Genomic DNA, 16,342 nt, shown 5'->3' on the forward strand with positions numbered 1-16,342 from the left:
CTCAAACACGCCAAACATACGTGTTCTCTGACCCGGGTACTTCACTTCGGGACACTCTGGGGAGAGGGAATAGTGTGAACAACGGTATGGAGGTCGGAAAGCCAAGTTGTGGGCATTTGACAAAAAAAGCTAGTCTGGCTCTTTGCCTCGGAAGGAAGGGAGCTGCTGGCCAAGTCAGGTAGCAGGACACGACTGTCCCCACAAGGATTGGGCTGAGGGCTCAGTGAGCCAAATGAGCTGCAGGAAGAGAATTTGGGAATGGAGTCTTGGGCTTAGAACCTGGCGGGACTTGGAACCTGACACGCCTGGAAGCTGGAGGGGCCTGGAACCTGGTGGGACTTGGAACCTGGTGGGACTTAGAACCTTACACGCCTGGACACTGGTAGGCCCTGGAAGCTGGTGGGGCTCAGCACCTGCTTTGAAATCTGCTCTGAAATGCACTGGTTCTGTTTTCTCCTTCTCTATACTCAGGTGAAGCACATTTAAGTGCCCATTTCGCAGATAAGGAAGCTGACCAAAGAGGCTGAGGCCCAAAGTCACGCCATAAAACACCGTTTGAACTCAGGTGTGTCCGACCGACTTCAGGGTCATTCATTTGTTCATTCCCAAATCGCCCCATGGCGTCTCCCCTGAGCAGTGTGACTCTGGGAATAACACAGGGTGTCTAAAATCCTCAGGGGAATCACCATCTAGGGGGCAGTTTGAATTGGGAAAAAGTATCCAGCACACTGTATAGAGGCCTGAGTCCTTTCATACATGCCTCTTCGATCGGGGGTGATATTGGAGGTTCTGAGGGAAGAAATGAAACCCAGTCCAGCCCACTCAGGGGAGTCTGCCCAGGCAAATTTCTACGGGGCCTGGGCCAGGTCTGTGTTGACCCCAGACAAACTGTGGGACCTAGGCCAGCCTCCTTCCCCCTCTGAGCCTCAGTTTCCTTTTGTGCTGAACAGGGGGGATAAGGGTGTCCACCTCGGGCGGCCACTGTGGGACAATGCAGAGACGGTGCTGTGAACCAGGCCGCAGTTCTCATTTTCCTCCCTCGGCCCCGTAGCTTAGTTTGGTGGCAGGACATTTCCTGCCGTCTCTTTAGCAACATCACATGCCCTGCTAGCCACCCCCTATGTTTTTCTCCCCCAATCCTCAGTCTATAAACTGCTGCATCAGGTAGAGTTTCGGGGAGTGAGGTGTAAAGTGTGTACGGGCTGGAGGGAGGGATGAGGACTTGTTAAATTAGGGTCCTTCGCCTTGCGGTCAGTTTTGTTAAATTCCGTTTCTTCAGCAGTGCTGCAGCGTGAGGTGCATGGACCCTTTGTGATGGAGACCCTGGGGGGCCCAGCCCAGGTCTGGGAAACAGGAAGAGAGGAGAGAGGATCAGGGATTCAGACCTTTGAGAGAGAGAGAGAGAGAGAGAGAGAGAGAGAGAGAGAGAGAGAGAGAGAGACACGCCCCGGGGCTGGGAGGTGTCTTGGCATCGGAACTTACACAGGGAGCTGGTCTCTGTTTGGTCCCTCCCTGTCCATGGCCAGGTCCGTGCTGGCCTCTGGGACCCAGAGATGAGCAGACCCAAGCAGGTAAAGGAGGTAGACAGATGAATGACTAGTCACATAAGATGGGCTCCCTGAGCCTCCCTTCACCACCCCGCCGCCCCCCCCTTCACCCACTGACAGTTCACAGCCCGCTTGCCTCCAGCCTGTACAGAAGAAAGCATCACACGCAGAGCCCCCCACACCTGGGCTCAAATCCCCTCAGGCACCTGCGGCTCGCTCCGTCCTGCAGTGGTCCTAGTTCAGGCGATACTGAGGAGGCTGGGACAAAAGTGTAGGCAGTTGGTTCAAGGGCTCCATTCCTGAACCCCATTGGGCATTGCAGAGGTTGGGGGGGAGTGCAGGACGCTGGCTCTTGGGAAGTTCAGACAAGTGTCCCCTGCTGACATGTGTGTCTGTGCTGGGAGTCTTTAGCAGGAGGAGGGAAAGAGGCAGGGAGGGCAGATTTCCCATGAATCTGAGATCTACCTGGACTCTAGTCCCTCCCTTTCCAACCCATCAGCCCAACCCATCCGACCTCGGTCCTGGTAAACACACACACTCACACTCTCACACACATACACATGCACACACACACATTCACACCCTCTCACATACACTAATGCATTCTCACAGTCTCACTCACTCTCACACACACTACACACCCTCACACATGCACATATACACACATAGGGCATGTGGCCTCATCTGAGGATTCTCTCTCATTAATAATGTGTAACAACAACAATACTACTGCTCCTCTGAGAAGCTGCCCAGTGCCTGGCTCCCTGCTAAACTGTTCCCAGCATCACCTCATTGATTCTCACCCCTCCTGGAAGCCGGTTCTATTATGAACTCCATTTTAAAGAGCAGGAACCCGGCACAGAGAGGTTAAGGATTCAAAGCCACAGCAGGTGGGCAGCTCTCTGGGATAGAAATCCATTCTTTTGTCATCGTCCTTCCTCCACCGCTGACTGAACACCTACTCAGCTTTACCTGAACCCCTGGGACCCCTCCCCCAACCCCGCCCTCGCCCCCGGGCTGGGGGACACAGGGGGTGGTGTGGGGCAGCCCAGCATGGGGGTGGGGTGTGGGGGCAGGGCACTGTGGGCACAGAAATGGGGAGAAGGGGGAGGGGGTTGAAGCGGTTCAGCTAGCCAGCTGGTTGCTCTTTGAGCAACAACAGGTGAGGAGGCCCCCTCCTTCCCACCAGCTGTGGGCATTGAGGATTCTTTCCACACAGTCACACACGAGTGCTACACGTGCCTAGCTCTGGGTGGTGACAGGCATTTTCATGTCTGAACTGCCCTCTCAGCCTCACAACCTGCTGGAACAGGTAGCAGAGGGTAGACACTGAAAGGGAAATGTGACCTGGGTGTCCCCAGAGCCTGTGTGTTTAGTCCTCTTTCAGCTGTGTGCCAGCCTTGACTTGGGGACCGGAGGAGGAGGCTGTGCCCCAAGCCTAGCAGCCGAGGCTCCTGGCCAGGACCACATGGCACCCAGGGCCCCTCCTGCTACCCCTGGGCTAGGTTTCCTCCTGTATGCCAGGCCTGGGACGCGGGACATGACAGAAACCAAGGTGCTCAGGGGTTGAGTTTTCTCCCCAGGGTCGCAGAGCCAGCAAGTAGCAGGACTGAGATTCGAACCAAGGCCCGTGGGACTCGTAATTCAGTGCTCTTTCCTGCTCGACCATGAAGAGGATGTGTCTTCTCTGGGGGAGCAGCATGGCAGAGGAGGACCCTGGGGAAAGGACAGGTCTCAAAGGGCCTGGCCTGGGAAGACACACAACCGATTTTGAAGAACAGGGAGGAAGGGAGGAGGATGGACATGACAGAAGAAACTTGTAGAAAAAAAGGAGTGAAATGAAGGGAGCCAGTAGCGGGCTTGGGGGGGTCGGAAATGGCCGCCCCCACGGGGCTGGTGTGTGCTCTGTTATACACCATATAGTTAGTACATAGGTACTTAGGAATGTGTGTTTGTCCACTGGAGCCAAGCATGGGATGGACGCTCAGTAATTATTTGTTGAATGAATTGTTTGTTTATAATACTGGTCACTACCCTCTAAACAGAGCTCACAACCCAGCAGGGGGCCTGTCTCCTACTCTTGGGCAACCAGGCTATGGAGAAAGATGCTATTCCTGAGAGGGCTCTTTCCTGCGGGGGTCCGGCTTTCAATTTCTTCCCCACCCTCCATGTTCAGCCATTTCTGAGCCCACAAGGACTCTACTCCTTTGGCCCCAAGCCAGGCAACCTGCACTCTGGGCCTCAGGCCCCATCCCCCCACTCTGCACCTCCCTGGCCAGAAAAGGGCCTGACACAGCCAGAGCTGGGTCCCAGTGTCCAGCCCCTCCCTAGTCCTCAGAGTATGCTCCCAGTCTGAATCCTGGCTCTCTCACTGGAACCGACCTTCAGGCCTCCACACAGCAGGGGGCAGGCGGGGGCTGCTAGAGACCCTGGTAAGCCAGGGCCCGAGGGTAGCCCTGAGGCTGCTGGAGGGTTTGACAGTGGGGCAGCTCCTGGGTGGAGCACAGGGTCAGTGTACACTGCAGGGCAGGGCCTGCTGGCCACCAGAGGGCAGAGCATGGGCCAGGGTGGGCTGGGCGCAGGGTCCCATAGTAGCATGGGGCACCACTGGGGGGTCATGACAGCCTCAGGGAGCAATGGGCTGGGGCTCCACCAAAGTCCTTGAGTGTACTTTTGGCTGGCACCTTGACAATGGCTACCAGGCCTCCTTGGTGGCAGCATGGGTCGGGCGGGACATTCAGTAGGTCACAGATGAATTGACCATATTAATGGGCTGCACCATCTTCAAGCCTCAGATTCCATATTTGAAAAGTGGAGATACCATACCCATTAGCAGGGCTGCTATCCAAAACAAACAAAACAGAAAATAATAAGTATGGGCAAGGATGTGGAGAAATTGGAGCCCTTGGGCCCTATAGGTGGGAACGGAGAATAGTGTAGCCACTGTGGGAAACAGGATGGCAGGTCCTGAAAATATTAAACAGAATTAGCATGTGATCCAGCAATCCCACTTTTGGGTATAGATCCCAAAGAATTGAAAGCAGCGTTTTGAATAGACATTTAAACACTCATGTTCACAGCAGCGTTATTTGCAATAGCCAGAAGATGTGTTAAAGAGAGAACGATAGACCCAAAATAGTGTCTGTCACTTGTGCTAAGAGCCCATGGTACCAAACTTAGATTTAAATCCTGACCTATAAGCTGTTTTAACCTCTCCCAGAAACATAATCTTAATCAACCAGTCTGGAACCGTCTGGTCAGCACCAAAGAGGTAACCTGTCACTTATGCGGGCCTTCTCCATTTCCTCCCACCCCCACCCTAGAAAGAAGAGGCAATCTGCATGACAAACACACTTGCTGGTCCCTTCCCCCAAAGATGTCCTGGTCTAAAATAATCCTTTTGTTCTTTAACAGGTAGAAACAACTCTAACCTCCACTGACTGATGAATGGATAAGCAAAAGGTGGTCTATACATACAATGGCCTATTTTTCAGTCATAAAAAGGAATGCAATCCTTTCACATTCTACAACATGGATGAACCTTGAGGACATCATGCTAAGTGAAATAAGCCAATCCCCAAAAGACAGATGTTGTATGATTCCACTTATGCGAGGTCCCTGGAGTAGTCAAATTCATAGAGACAGAAAGTAGAATGTCGGTTGCTGGGGCTTGGGGGAGGGGGAGTGGGGAGTCAGTGTTTAATGGGTCAAGTTTCAGTTTTGCAAGATGAAAAGAACTCTGGAGATGGACGGTGGTGGGCGTCACACAACAAAGTGAATGTACTTAACACTACTGAACTGTACACATAAAAATGGTTAAGACGGTAAATTTTATGTTACACGTATTTTACCACACCAAAAAAAATGGGATAACACCACTCACTGCGCAGGTTCTTGTGAGGGTTCCATGAGGGGTTTCTGGCCAGGCTCGTAGGGCAGTGTCCTGCACGCAGTAGGGCAGTGTCCTGCACGCAGTAGGGCAGGCTTCATGCGCCTGCAATCTGGGCAGCTGTACGGGGCCCACATGCTCAGACCTGCCCCATGATTGGTTTAATGCTGTTGTAGTTATGTTAAAATTCTTAGTACTTTTTTTTTCTTTTAGATTTTATTGGGGAAGGGGAACAGGACTTTATTGGGGAACAGTGTGTACTTCCAGGCCTTTTTTCCAAGTCAAGTTGTTGTCCTTTCAATCTCAGTTGTGGAGGGTGCTGTTCAGCTTCAAGTTGTTGTTCTTTCAGTCTTAGTTGTGGAGGGTGCAGCTCAGCTCCAGGTCCAGTTGCCATTGCTAATTGCAGGGGGCACAGCCCACCATCCCTTGCTGGAGTCGAGGAGTTGAACTGGCAGCCTTGTGGTTGAGAGCCCACTGGCCCATGTGGGAATCGAACCGGCAGCCTTCGGAGTTAGGAGCATGGAGCTCTAACCGCCTGAGCCACCGGGCCAGCCCCAAAATTCTCAGTACTTTTTGAACAAGGATACCCGCATTTTCATTTTGCGGCGGAACCCTCAAATTCTGCAGCTGGTTCTGGCCATCTGTCAATATGAAATGGTGGTTCTTAGTGAAAAAAAGACCCCTAGACAGACTCTGTCGGCAGCTTTGTGTGGGAAGAGCTCGGTAAAGGGATATACCATAGTCAAGGTAGAGAAGGGCCTCGGTGTCACATGATGACAGCACTGCTCTCTGGAGGCTGAGACGCCCCCAGCAGGGCCACCTGCCCAGGGAGAGGAAGCCACAGACAGTAGAGGCTGGAAAGGGCTGGGCCAAACTGTCCCAAGATGAGTTGATATTTCGTCTCCCGTGGTAGAACCTGGCCCCAAGGTACCAGCCTCAGAAACCCAGGTGAGTCTCATCCAGGAGACGTTTATTGGACACTTAGTGCGAGCTAGTGGTGCTTGGCACCACACTCACATCTGTATGATCCTCCCGTCCCTGTTTACCTCCTCAGTGTAAGGTAAGAACATGGAGGCCGGGAGCTGGGGAAGGACAGTAGCAGGTGGGGTGTGAACTTGGCCAGTCAGATTCCTGGTTAGTGCTGGTTCCACTAGATGGTGGTAAACGTAAATGATGGCGGACCTAAGGAGCTACAGAGGCCTTGGAAAGGGTTGTGGGAAGGTTTCAGGAATCCCTGTAAGCAAAGCTCAGAGTACCACCTAGAAAATGCACGTCTTTCCAGGAGGCTGCTCTCTATTTGCCAGGGAGGCAGTAGTGTGAACAGTCAGGTTTTCTGGGTTCAAATCCAACCTCTTGTCACTAGTTCCACATTTCACAACTTTTTTATTGATGAAATAAAAAATATAATTGGGTGTAACTTTTTTTTGTAATACAGGTCTACTAATGAGAAAATGGACTTCTTTTTTGGGGAGGAAGTGGTGGGTATAACTTTTTTTTGTAATACAGGTCTTCTAATGAGAAAATGGACTTCTTTTTTGGGGAGGAAGTGGGATAAATTTCACTTAATTGGGGTTTAAAGTTGGTGTGTTGCCTATCAATTGATTGCACGTGGTAATGGGTAGAGGCCATTCTCAGCTTGAGAGCTGTTAAAAAGCAGGTGGAGGGCTGGATGTGGCCAGTGGTTTGCTGACTTCTGATCCAGTATAGTATCTGTTTCCTTGGCTTTCAGTTCTCCGTTAGCTGAATTTTGTGCCTTTCTTGAATGTTGTTGGTCTTCAGTGTTTTGTTGTTGGTCTTTAGTGTTCTCTTTCATGAGCTACTTTCACGGCACAACATTTATGCCCCCTCAAACTCACGCGATAAAATTCTAATCCCCAATGTGATGGTAACAGGAGGCCAGGCCTTTGGGAGTGGAGTAGGTCACGGGGGAAGCGCCCTCATGAATGGGATTAGTGCCCTAATAAGAGAGACCCCAGAGAGCTCCCGCACCCCTCCTGCTATGTGGGGACACAGCAAGATGACTGTCTATGACCAGGAAGCGGGGCCTCACGGGACACAGAACCTGCTGGTGCCAGAATTGTGAAAAATAAAATTGTGGTGTTGAGAAGGCACCCAGTCTCTGGTGTCTGTTGTTATAGTAGCCTGACACACTAAGACGCGACTTCAGCCTAAATGCCAGAATGAGGCTTCAGTCCAGGTCTGGCTTCAGTTTTAAGTCTCTCACTAGGGCCAGGCTGCCTCTTCCTAACAGAGGGAGTTTAGAAAATATAGTTTGAGGAACTAGACCTGCCCCACGCTCAAGGGAACAGTTCACAAATGAGCTGACCTTTGAGTAGACCATTTACTAATTACTACATGCTGAGCGCAACACATCACGTTAACCTTACGACAAACTGTACAAGGTTGGTGCTATAGTCCCAATCTTACATGTCCCGACCGGCAGGACGATACAACGTGGGACGAGGGGAAGAAACCTGTTGAGGATGAAAAGAGAGACAGGAGACGCGAAGAATGGAGGCAAGACAGGGATCTGATCAAGCCTCAAAAATTTTATTGTGGTGGTTGGTTATATACAGCTATGTCGGATGGGGGCGGGATAGGCTGTGTCATAGGGTGGTGCTATATGAGGTACAAGGAAATGGGCAGGCTCTGGGCTTGGCGCGCGCGGGCTTTGTCTTGGCGACCGGGAAGTTCCGCCCAGGCAGGGCCTGGCGATTTTCCATGGCTCCTGACATCTCCTCCCTTTTTGTTTTTTAAAGGAGGTGGGCCTTGACCGAGTGAGGGAGCAGAGGCTTGGTTCCTCCAGCAAGCGGAGCTCGTTATTGGATGGCTCTGGGTATCTTTTTGTGGAGGAGAGGTAGAGCCTGTGAATAGAATTTTGATACCAACCTCTGTGCAAACCAGGCATGCTCTCAGGGAAGTTAAAGGGAGCCGATCGTTGTGAGTCGAGCCCTTCCCTTGCAAATGCTTTGCTTTGCACTCACCTCGGTGCCCATACCCCTCCCCAACCCATGGGGGGGGGTAGGCATACCTTTGTATTATGCCGTCCCCGTGGGGAGGAAGCCAAGACAGCCTTCTTCAAGGCCGTCTCTGTCTATAAGACGTTGGTAATGAATTTGGATTGGCTTTGCTAGAATAGCGTCGACCTGTTGTTTAATGGTCAGTAATGCGTCTAAAAGCCCAGGGCCCGAAGGTTATTAAGAGGAGGATGCATAGGAGGGGGCCAAGGATGGGGAGCAGGTAGGGGAGAAGTCCGTTAAGACCCGTCCAGAGTGGATTTTCGAAGAGTTCCTTGCGTCTTTTTATTAGGTCTTCTTGTAGTTTTTTGATCTTGTCTCGGACGATCCCAGACTTGTTAGCGTAGAAGCAGCAGCGTTCCTGTAAAGCTAAGCAGATTCCTCCCTGTTCTGCAGTGAGAAGGTCTAGGCCTCGACGGTTTTGTAAGACTACTTCAGCTAGAGAATCAATCTGATCTTGGAGATCATTGATGGTCCCAGAGAGTGTTTGGACATCATCTATTAGCTGGCGTGATAGTTTATTGTATGATTGGACTGCGACACCTCCTCCCGTGGCACCGGAGGCTATTCCAGCAGTAATTCCTAGCCCCACGAGTAAGGGGATGGCTGCAATAGCACGCTTATGGCGCCCGGTGGCAAAATCTAGGCTAGGGAGGGGGACAGGTTCGTCTCCTGGGATAATAGAGATATCAGGGAGGAGACTAGCTGGGACACAAAGTCCAGTCCAGTTTGTGGGTAACGTGGTATAAGCGAGGCTGTTCCCACATATGAAAACTTGTCCAGGGCCAGAACATAAGGTGTCGTTAACTATAATGGTGTTAGAGCAGTTAGTAAAAGTGATAGACCCCAGATCTAAGTCAAAAGTGTTGTTTTGAAATCTCCCCTGATAACAGGTGGAGGTATTAAATCCTACAGGTTGAACTCTAAGAGGGAGGGAGAAGCGGGAACAGTTAGAAATTTGTGTGTTTATTGTGATATTTGAGGGGATTGCAGTAGGTATGGGAGTGCCCATAGTCATGCATAGCCAACAGTCTTGGGCAAGAGAGGGGTTGGAGTGATTTAAGGCCAAGAAGGTGGATTCAAGAATGTTGTTGGCTTGTGTGTCTAAATCTATATCCCGGGATTTCGGGAGGGCCAAGGGGTGGTAATACAAGGGGGGGTATAATTGGTGGAGCATTTCTTGGATGCGTTGAGTGACAATAGCCTGTTTTAACATATCACTTGGCCCTCCGCCGTCTGAGACATGAATGGGCGCTTGAAGCGGCCAGCAGGCATCGCCTCCGACGGTACCACGACAGGATGCTTGACTAAATTTGGAAACTCCTGTTCGGGAGGCGGTGTCTGTCTCGCCTCCAAAAGAGCCGGGGGATGTCTTTTCTAGAATAGCAGTGTAGTAGGTTTTGTTATCTGAACCAGTACAAGTTTGGGCTCTTTGATAGCATGTAACATGCATTTCTTGTTGAACGCTGCATCCCGTGGGGCAAGGTCCTGGTCTTTTGTTGATGGGGGATATAACTGGTGGTTTTGTGACACAAGTCCATTTTTGTGGAGATGTGCCCGTGATTTGTGTGGTGTAGGCTAAATAAGCTAGTTTATTACCACAGTCTGTGTATTGTGTGTAGGTACTGGGGGTGATGGTTACTGTACCTCCTTGGCAGTCACATGGATTTCCATAGAGTTGTTTGAGGAGTTGTTGGCGGTTTACTGGGGGTCCGAACCCACCGTAAACGGGGGTGACGAGGAGTGCAAAGAGTGTCAGGGTGAGGGATTCCATGTCCTGTAAAAAGAGAGAGAGATTTTCTCAGGGAAAATATCCCTGGAGTCTTTATGGGTTATTTGGATTTGGGGTGTTGACGGGTTTAACGAGACGCTCTGGTAGCCATCGCGCGCCGCCTTCTTGAGAATCATAAATGCAGGCCGACCCACGTCCCCAAATGAGGACTGGATTGGGGCCGTACCATTTGGAGGTTAACGGATCTTTCCACATAACTTTAGCATATTGATTTTTTGTTTCTTGGTGCCAGAAGCGATCGGCAGCGGTCTTTCCTTGATTGTCAAGTTGTAGGAAATTAAGGGTAAATAAGGCATGGTTGAGGATATTTCGAGGGGATCCTTTAGTAGGATAGGTAGTGGTGGTTTTTAGTTTGTTAATGGTGTTTTTAAGTGTTTGGTGGGCTCGTTCTACAATGCCCTGGCCTTGGGGATTATAAGGGATGCCAGTGACGTGTTTGATTTGGAATTGAGAGCAAAAGGCTTGAAATGCCTGGGAGGTATACCCTGGTCCATTGTCTGTTTTTATAGTTTGAGGTTTTCCTAGTGTGGTAAGGCATTGGAGGGTATGGGCTATGATGTTTTTTGTAGCCTCGCCTCCATGAAGGGTGGCAACAATGAAGCCACTGAAGGTGTCTATAGTTACGTGTACATATTTTAAATGGCCGAATTCAGGAATATGTGTAACGTCCATCTGCCAGATTTGTCCAGGGAGTAAACCCCTTGGGTTAACCCCTAGGTGAGGAAGAGGCAGAAGGGTTATGCATCCTGAGCAACTTTTAACAATGTGTCTAGCTTGATCTCGGGTAATTTTGAATAACAAGCGAAGTGTGTGGGCATTGACATGATGTAAGTTGTGGAATTGGGTGGCCCGCGTTATAGGATCTAAGGTTAAGGGACATACTAAGCGGGTATGGTTGTCTGCTATAGCATTGCCCTGTGAAAGGGGTCCAGGGAGGTCAGTATGAGCCCGAAGATGACTAAGGAAAAATGGGGTCTGCCTTTGTAATATGAGATGTTGTAGTTGTTGAAAAAGATTAGCAGCGCTGGTAGAGGGCTTGATATATGGAACTGTTTCTAGTTGGGGCACAGACAGGGCAATATAAGCACTATCAGTGTACAAGTTAAAGGGTGACTCCTGTAGTTTTTTAAACACTTCTATAACGGCATAAAGCTCAACAAGTTGGGCAGACTGAAATGGAGACTGCACCTGAAATTTTTGAGAGTTAATGACGTATGCTGCTACGCCAGAAGAAGACTCATCCGTGAAAACCAAGGCGGCATTTTGCAATGGTTTAGTGGCTGTTACCTTCGGAAAGACAAAGGGATGTAGTCTGGAGAATTGTAGGAGTTTGTTAGGGGGATAATGATTATCTATTTTACCCTGAAATGACGCAAGGGAAATGATCCAGTCATCGTTATTTTGGGTTAGCCAGTTAAGCTGTTCTTTAGTGTAGGGGAGAATGAGCTGATCAGGGTCCCTGCCAAAGTGTTGTCGGCTTTTTTCTCTTCCTATTTTAATAAGTTTGACTACTAGGGATGGATATGTGACTAGGACCTTAGACGGGGAGGAGGGCAAATGAACCCAGAAGAGGGGATTATCTTGCCATATGACCCCAGTAGGTGTATGAGGGGTTGCACAAATAATGAGGAAAAAGGGCTGTTTGTATGATAGAAAGGTGACTTGTTGTTGTCGGATTGCCTTTTCTAGTAATAGAAGGGAGTCCTTTGCCTCGGGCGACAGCTCTCGAGGGGAGAGAGGGTCTGAGTCTCCCTGAAGAATATCAAAGAGGGGCTTGAGGTCTCCTGTAGTGAGCCTTAAGTATGGTCGAAGCCAGTTAATATCTCCCAAAAATTTTTGAAAGTCATGTAGAGTGTATAAATGACTAGTTTTAAGTTGGATTTTTTGGGTGGTTATGGACTGATTATGTAGCTCAAATCCCAGATAGTAGTAGGGGTCTTTGAGTTGGATCTTATTGGGGGCAAGTTGGAGTCCATAAGTGGTAAGATTGTGAGTTAAGTGTTGGCAGCATTGGAGTACCTCTGTGGTGGTCTTTCCTGCTAGAAGGATATCATCCATATAATGAATAATATAAATAGTGGGCCACTGTGTTCTAACAGGATCAACAGCTTGTGCCACAAATTTTTGGCATAGAGTGGGACTATTGGCCATGCCTTGTGGGAGGACTTTCCACTGAAAGCGCTGCATAGGGCCCTTGAAGTTGGTTACAGGCAGGCTAAATGCGAAACGCTCTCTGTCCAGGGGGTGTAAAGGGATGGTAAAGAAACAATCTTTAAGGTCTATAATGATCTTGTGATAGTTAGCTGGGATAGCTGTTGGGGAAGGGAGACCTGGCTGGAGGGCTCCCATGGAAAACATGGTTTTATTAATTTCCCTGAGATCCTGAAGGAGGCGCCAGGAACCAGACCTTTTTTTAATAACAAAAATGGGTGTATTCCATGGCGAGGTAGTTGGTTCTATATGTCCTGCCGCTAATTGTTCCTGCACTAACCGAGAAGCTGCGGACAACTTTTCCTCAGGTAGTGGCCATTGGTCCACCCAAACGGGGGAATTATCTTTCCATTTTATCTTATCCGCATGGGGTGCAGGAGGGTCAATGGCCGCTAGAAAAAATCCTGACTGCCTAATCCTTGTCGGTTAGGGTTGGGCTTTATAGAGAGGGGGTTTTTTATCCCTTGGCCGGTTTTTCCCAGTCCTCGTCCAGGGAGGTAGCCTTGATTAAGCATTTGTTGAGCGATTGTTTCATTGGGACTGCACATGATAAGTTTGAGTTGCGATAGGATGTCACGGCCCCACAAATTAATGGGAATTCCAGAGATGATATATGGTTGGACCTTACCAGTATTGCCTTCTTCATCTTTCCATGAGAGTATTTTAGAGCTTTGTCTGGGATTGGCTGATTGTCCTATGCCCTGTAGATGGGTATGTGAGGCTTTAGAGGGCCATGTTGAAGGCCAATATCTATCTGAGATGACTGTTGCGTCTGCTCCCGTATCTATTAAGCCTTGAAATTCTTTGCCATCTAAGTATAGGGTTAAAAGTGGTCTCTCCAGAGTAACCTGTTGCATCCAATATGTATCTGAGGAGCCAAAGGCGGACTCCCGTCTTATTGGTGCCAGATACTGTTTATTGGAGGTATCTAATGGGAGAAGTACAAGCTGTGCTATTCTTTGGCCTTTTACTATGGATACAGGGCCCAGAGGGGCCGAGACTAAGAGTTGTATGAGTCCTGTATAATCATTATCTATAACTCCCGGGATTATATTCAGGCCGACAAGGGAGGAGCTGCCCCGTCCCAATATAAGTCCAAATGTTCCCGGGGGCATAGGTCCCGCTGTGGTGGTGGGGACGAGTTGGACCCCTTGGTCTGGGATTAGTATTGAGTTGGTGGCGGCACAGAGGTCCAGTCCTGCGCTTCCGGGGGTGGCCCGGAGGAGGGAGCTGACATCTGAGCTGGGAGGATCTGGGGACTCGGTTGTTGGGGGACAAACCTGACAGCCCCTAGGTTTTGTCCCGATGGAGGGGCCAGGGGCTGGCCCCGACTGGAGTTTCCCGGTTTCCTGGAAAGGGGGACACCTTCAATGTCTGTTTTAGAATAACAATCAGAGGCCCAATGTTTGCCCCGTCGGCATCGTGGGCACACGGTGGAAGGCACTGGTCTTGAGGGTGTCGGTGGTGGTTGTGATGAATTTTGGGGTTGTGGACCTCTATTTTTTGTTGGGCAATCTCGACTAAAGTGTCCAGGTTGTTTACAGGAGAAACATAATCTAGATTGTCATGAAGCTTGTCTGAGGCAAAGTCTCGGAGGGCAGCTCCGATAGCAAGTCCCAATGCATGGGAGGCCCCAACCCCTGAGCATAGTTTAATGTAATCAGCAAGGCTGCCTCCACGATGGGGGCGAATGGTTGCTTGACAAGTGGGGTTGGCATTTTCATAGGCTAAATGTTTAACCAACCGTTCGGCGGCGTCGGTAAGTCTGCTGATAAACTCACAGTATGGTTCCTCGGGGCCTTGACGAATTTTTGCCAGGGAGGTGGTAGCGGAGCCCTTTGGGGGAAGGCGGCGCCACGCTTTGAGACCAGCGTTTTGAATTTGAGCTAATAGCCCGGGGGGAAAAGTTGCTTGGATTTCATTAGTATGATAGGGTTTTTCTCCTAGTAACTTATCCCGAGTCCATGACCTTGTTGTCCTGTTTTCACTATTGCGCTGTGCTATCTCTCGGCAATTTTCTATAAACTCTGTGCGCCAGAGGACATGGTCCCCTCCAGAAAGGGTGGCGCGAGCTAATTTAAACCAGTCATTGGGTGTTAGCCAACGGTCACTGAGACCTTCAAGAATTGCTAATGTATAGGGCGCTGTCGGGCCGTAAGAGCTTACTGCACCTTTTAGATCTTTAATATGTTTAAGGCCTAGCCGGTGGTATTTTTGGCCAGTGGGATTATTAGAACTGGGAGTGTTATCTTCTGGGTCTTCTGTGTCGGAGACCTCATCGGCCGAGGGGGGATCATGAGAATCTGGGGGTTCATTATCAGTCTCTTCTACTGTATCCTCCTGAGAGGGTGCCATGGTTTTGACTGCGGGTAACTGGGAAGGTCTTAGGGTCTTTTTATTAAGTATTGGGCCTCTTTGAGGTTTTTTAGGGCTTTGGTTGGGCATCAGGGTTTTAAGTTCTTCCTCAAGGGCATGCAACTCCTTTATGAGTTGCATATGTTCGCGTTTTTGTTGGAGTGTCTCTTTGAGAGAGGAAATTTCTTGGGTTAAAGATATTTTTGCCTGTCTAATGGGATCAGTTAAGGGTGGGGTGTTTTGAATTGGGGTGTCTTGCGGGAATAGAGGTGGGTTTGGGTTTAAAACTGGACCATAGAATGCAGGGAGTTCCCGAGGGGGGACATAAGGGGGAGGCTTATGTAGTTTCTGTGAAGGGGCGCGCAAGGTTGGCGCGGCAAGGCCCCAGGGATCTCCTTCCTCATGGTAGCGGGCAGCTTGTTCCTCTAAATCCGCTTGGTCTCTCGGGGATAGTTGGTCCTGATTATTAAAGGCCATAAGGGAAGGGTAGATTTTAGGGGGGTCTTTTAGTGGGTGATTTTCTAAGGCAGAGGCTTCCCGACTATCAGTTTGTTGTTTAGATTCCTCCGGCATGTCTATTGAAACAGATTGGCAGACAGAAGGGGGGCGGGAACTCTCTCTTAGGACTGTTTCCCCCGTCTGTAAAATCTTTGTAACATCTGGGTCTAAGAAATGTATTTTTAGGATATCATTAATCAGATTCCAATATGAGAATGCCGATACAGGGACCTTGTTGGGTCCAAAAACCCGATAGTAATCATTAAGACAGTCTCCAACTCTCTTCCAATATTTCTGATCAATTGTTCCCTCCTGGGGGAACCAGGGGCAGATATCAGAGACAAAAGCGAAAAAATCACGTAAATCCTTTTTTCTAGCCTTAACTCTCCGCATCTTGAGAGATTCCTTAATACCCTTAAGGAAGAGTTCATGTGAACTCAACTCCTGTCCCATGTTGATCACCTACTCACCAATCTCTCGTCCTTCGCTGGGCGGCTACTCCAACGTTGGGCAAACTTGGAGTCTTCTCCCACGGGTAAATACCTCGTGAACTCCAAACGAGCCTTTCTACTGCCGAGGGGGCTGTCGAGTCTTGTCCCTTACGGGCTCGAAACAAGCCACACTCGCGCCGGGGAGGCCCTCGAGTCTTATCCCACGAGTGAAAACTGCGTGGGCTCGAAAGAAGCCAGCCCGTGGAGGCTCAGGGGAGGGGGGTGCCGGCGGTTTCCAGAGTAGGTGTCCCCATAGAATCTTCGTACCTCGAGCCCCACGTTGGGCGCCAAAATGTCCCGACCGGCAGGACGATACAACGTGGGACGAGGGGAAGAAACCTGTTGAGGATGAAAAGAGAGACAGGAGACGCGAAGAATGGAGGCAAGACAGGGATCTGATCAAGCCTCAAAAATTTTATTGTGGTGGTTGGTTATATACAGCTATGTCGGATGGGGGCGGGATAGGCTGTGTCATAGGGTGGCGAAGCACTTGTCGCGGGCTAATTGGCTAAGCATAGGGCGGTGCTATATGAGGTACAAGG

At 49.9% G+C, this 16,342-nt stretch overlaps 1 long non-coding RNA gene across 1 annotated transcript; it reads right to left on the bottom strand.

Moving 5' to 3' along the window:
- Positions 1-7,965: 7,965 nt before the first annotated feature.
- LOC148759003 (uncharacterized) lies at positions 7,966-16,221 on the bottom strand. Its single transcript, XR_016020444.1, has 2 exons — positions 15,780-16,221; positions 7,966-10,230 (listed from the first exon to the last, which is right to left on the bottom strand). It is a non-coding gene; the product is annotated as an uncharacterized LOC148759003 (long non-coding RNA).
- Between the last annotated feature and the right edge of the window lie 121 nt (positions 16,222-16,342).

Source organism: Rhinolophus sinicus, chromosome 1 (assembly GCF_057876585.1).
Source record: "Rhinolophus sinicus isolate RSI-liver-muscle chromosome 1, RSI-T2T, whole genome shotgun sequence".
NCBI classification, from domain to species: Eukaryota; Metazoa; Chordata; class Mammalia; order Chiroptera; family Rhinolophidae; genus Rhinolophus; species Rhinolophus sinicus.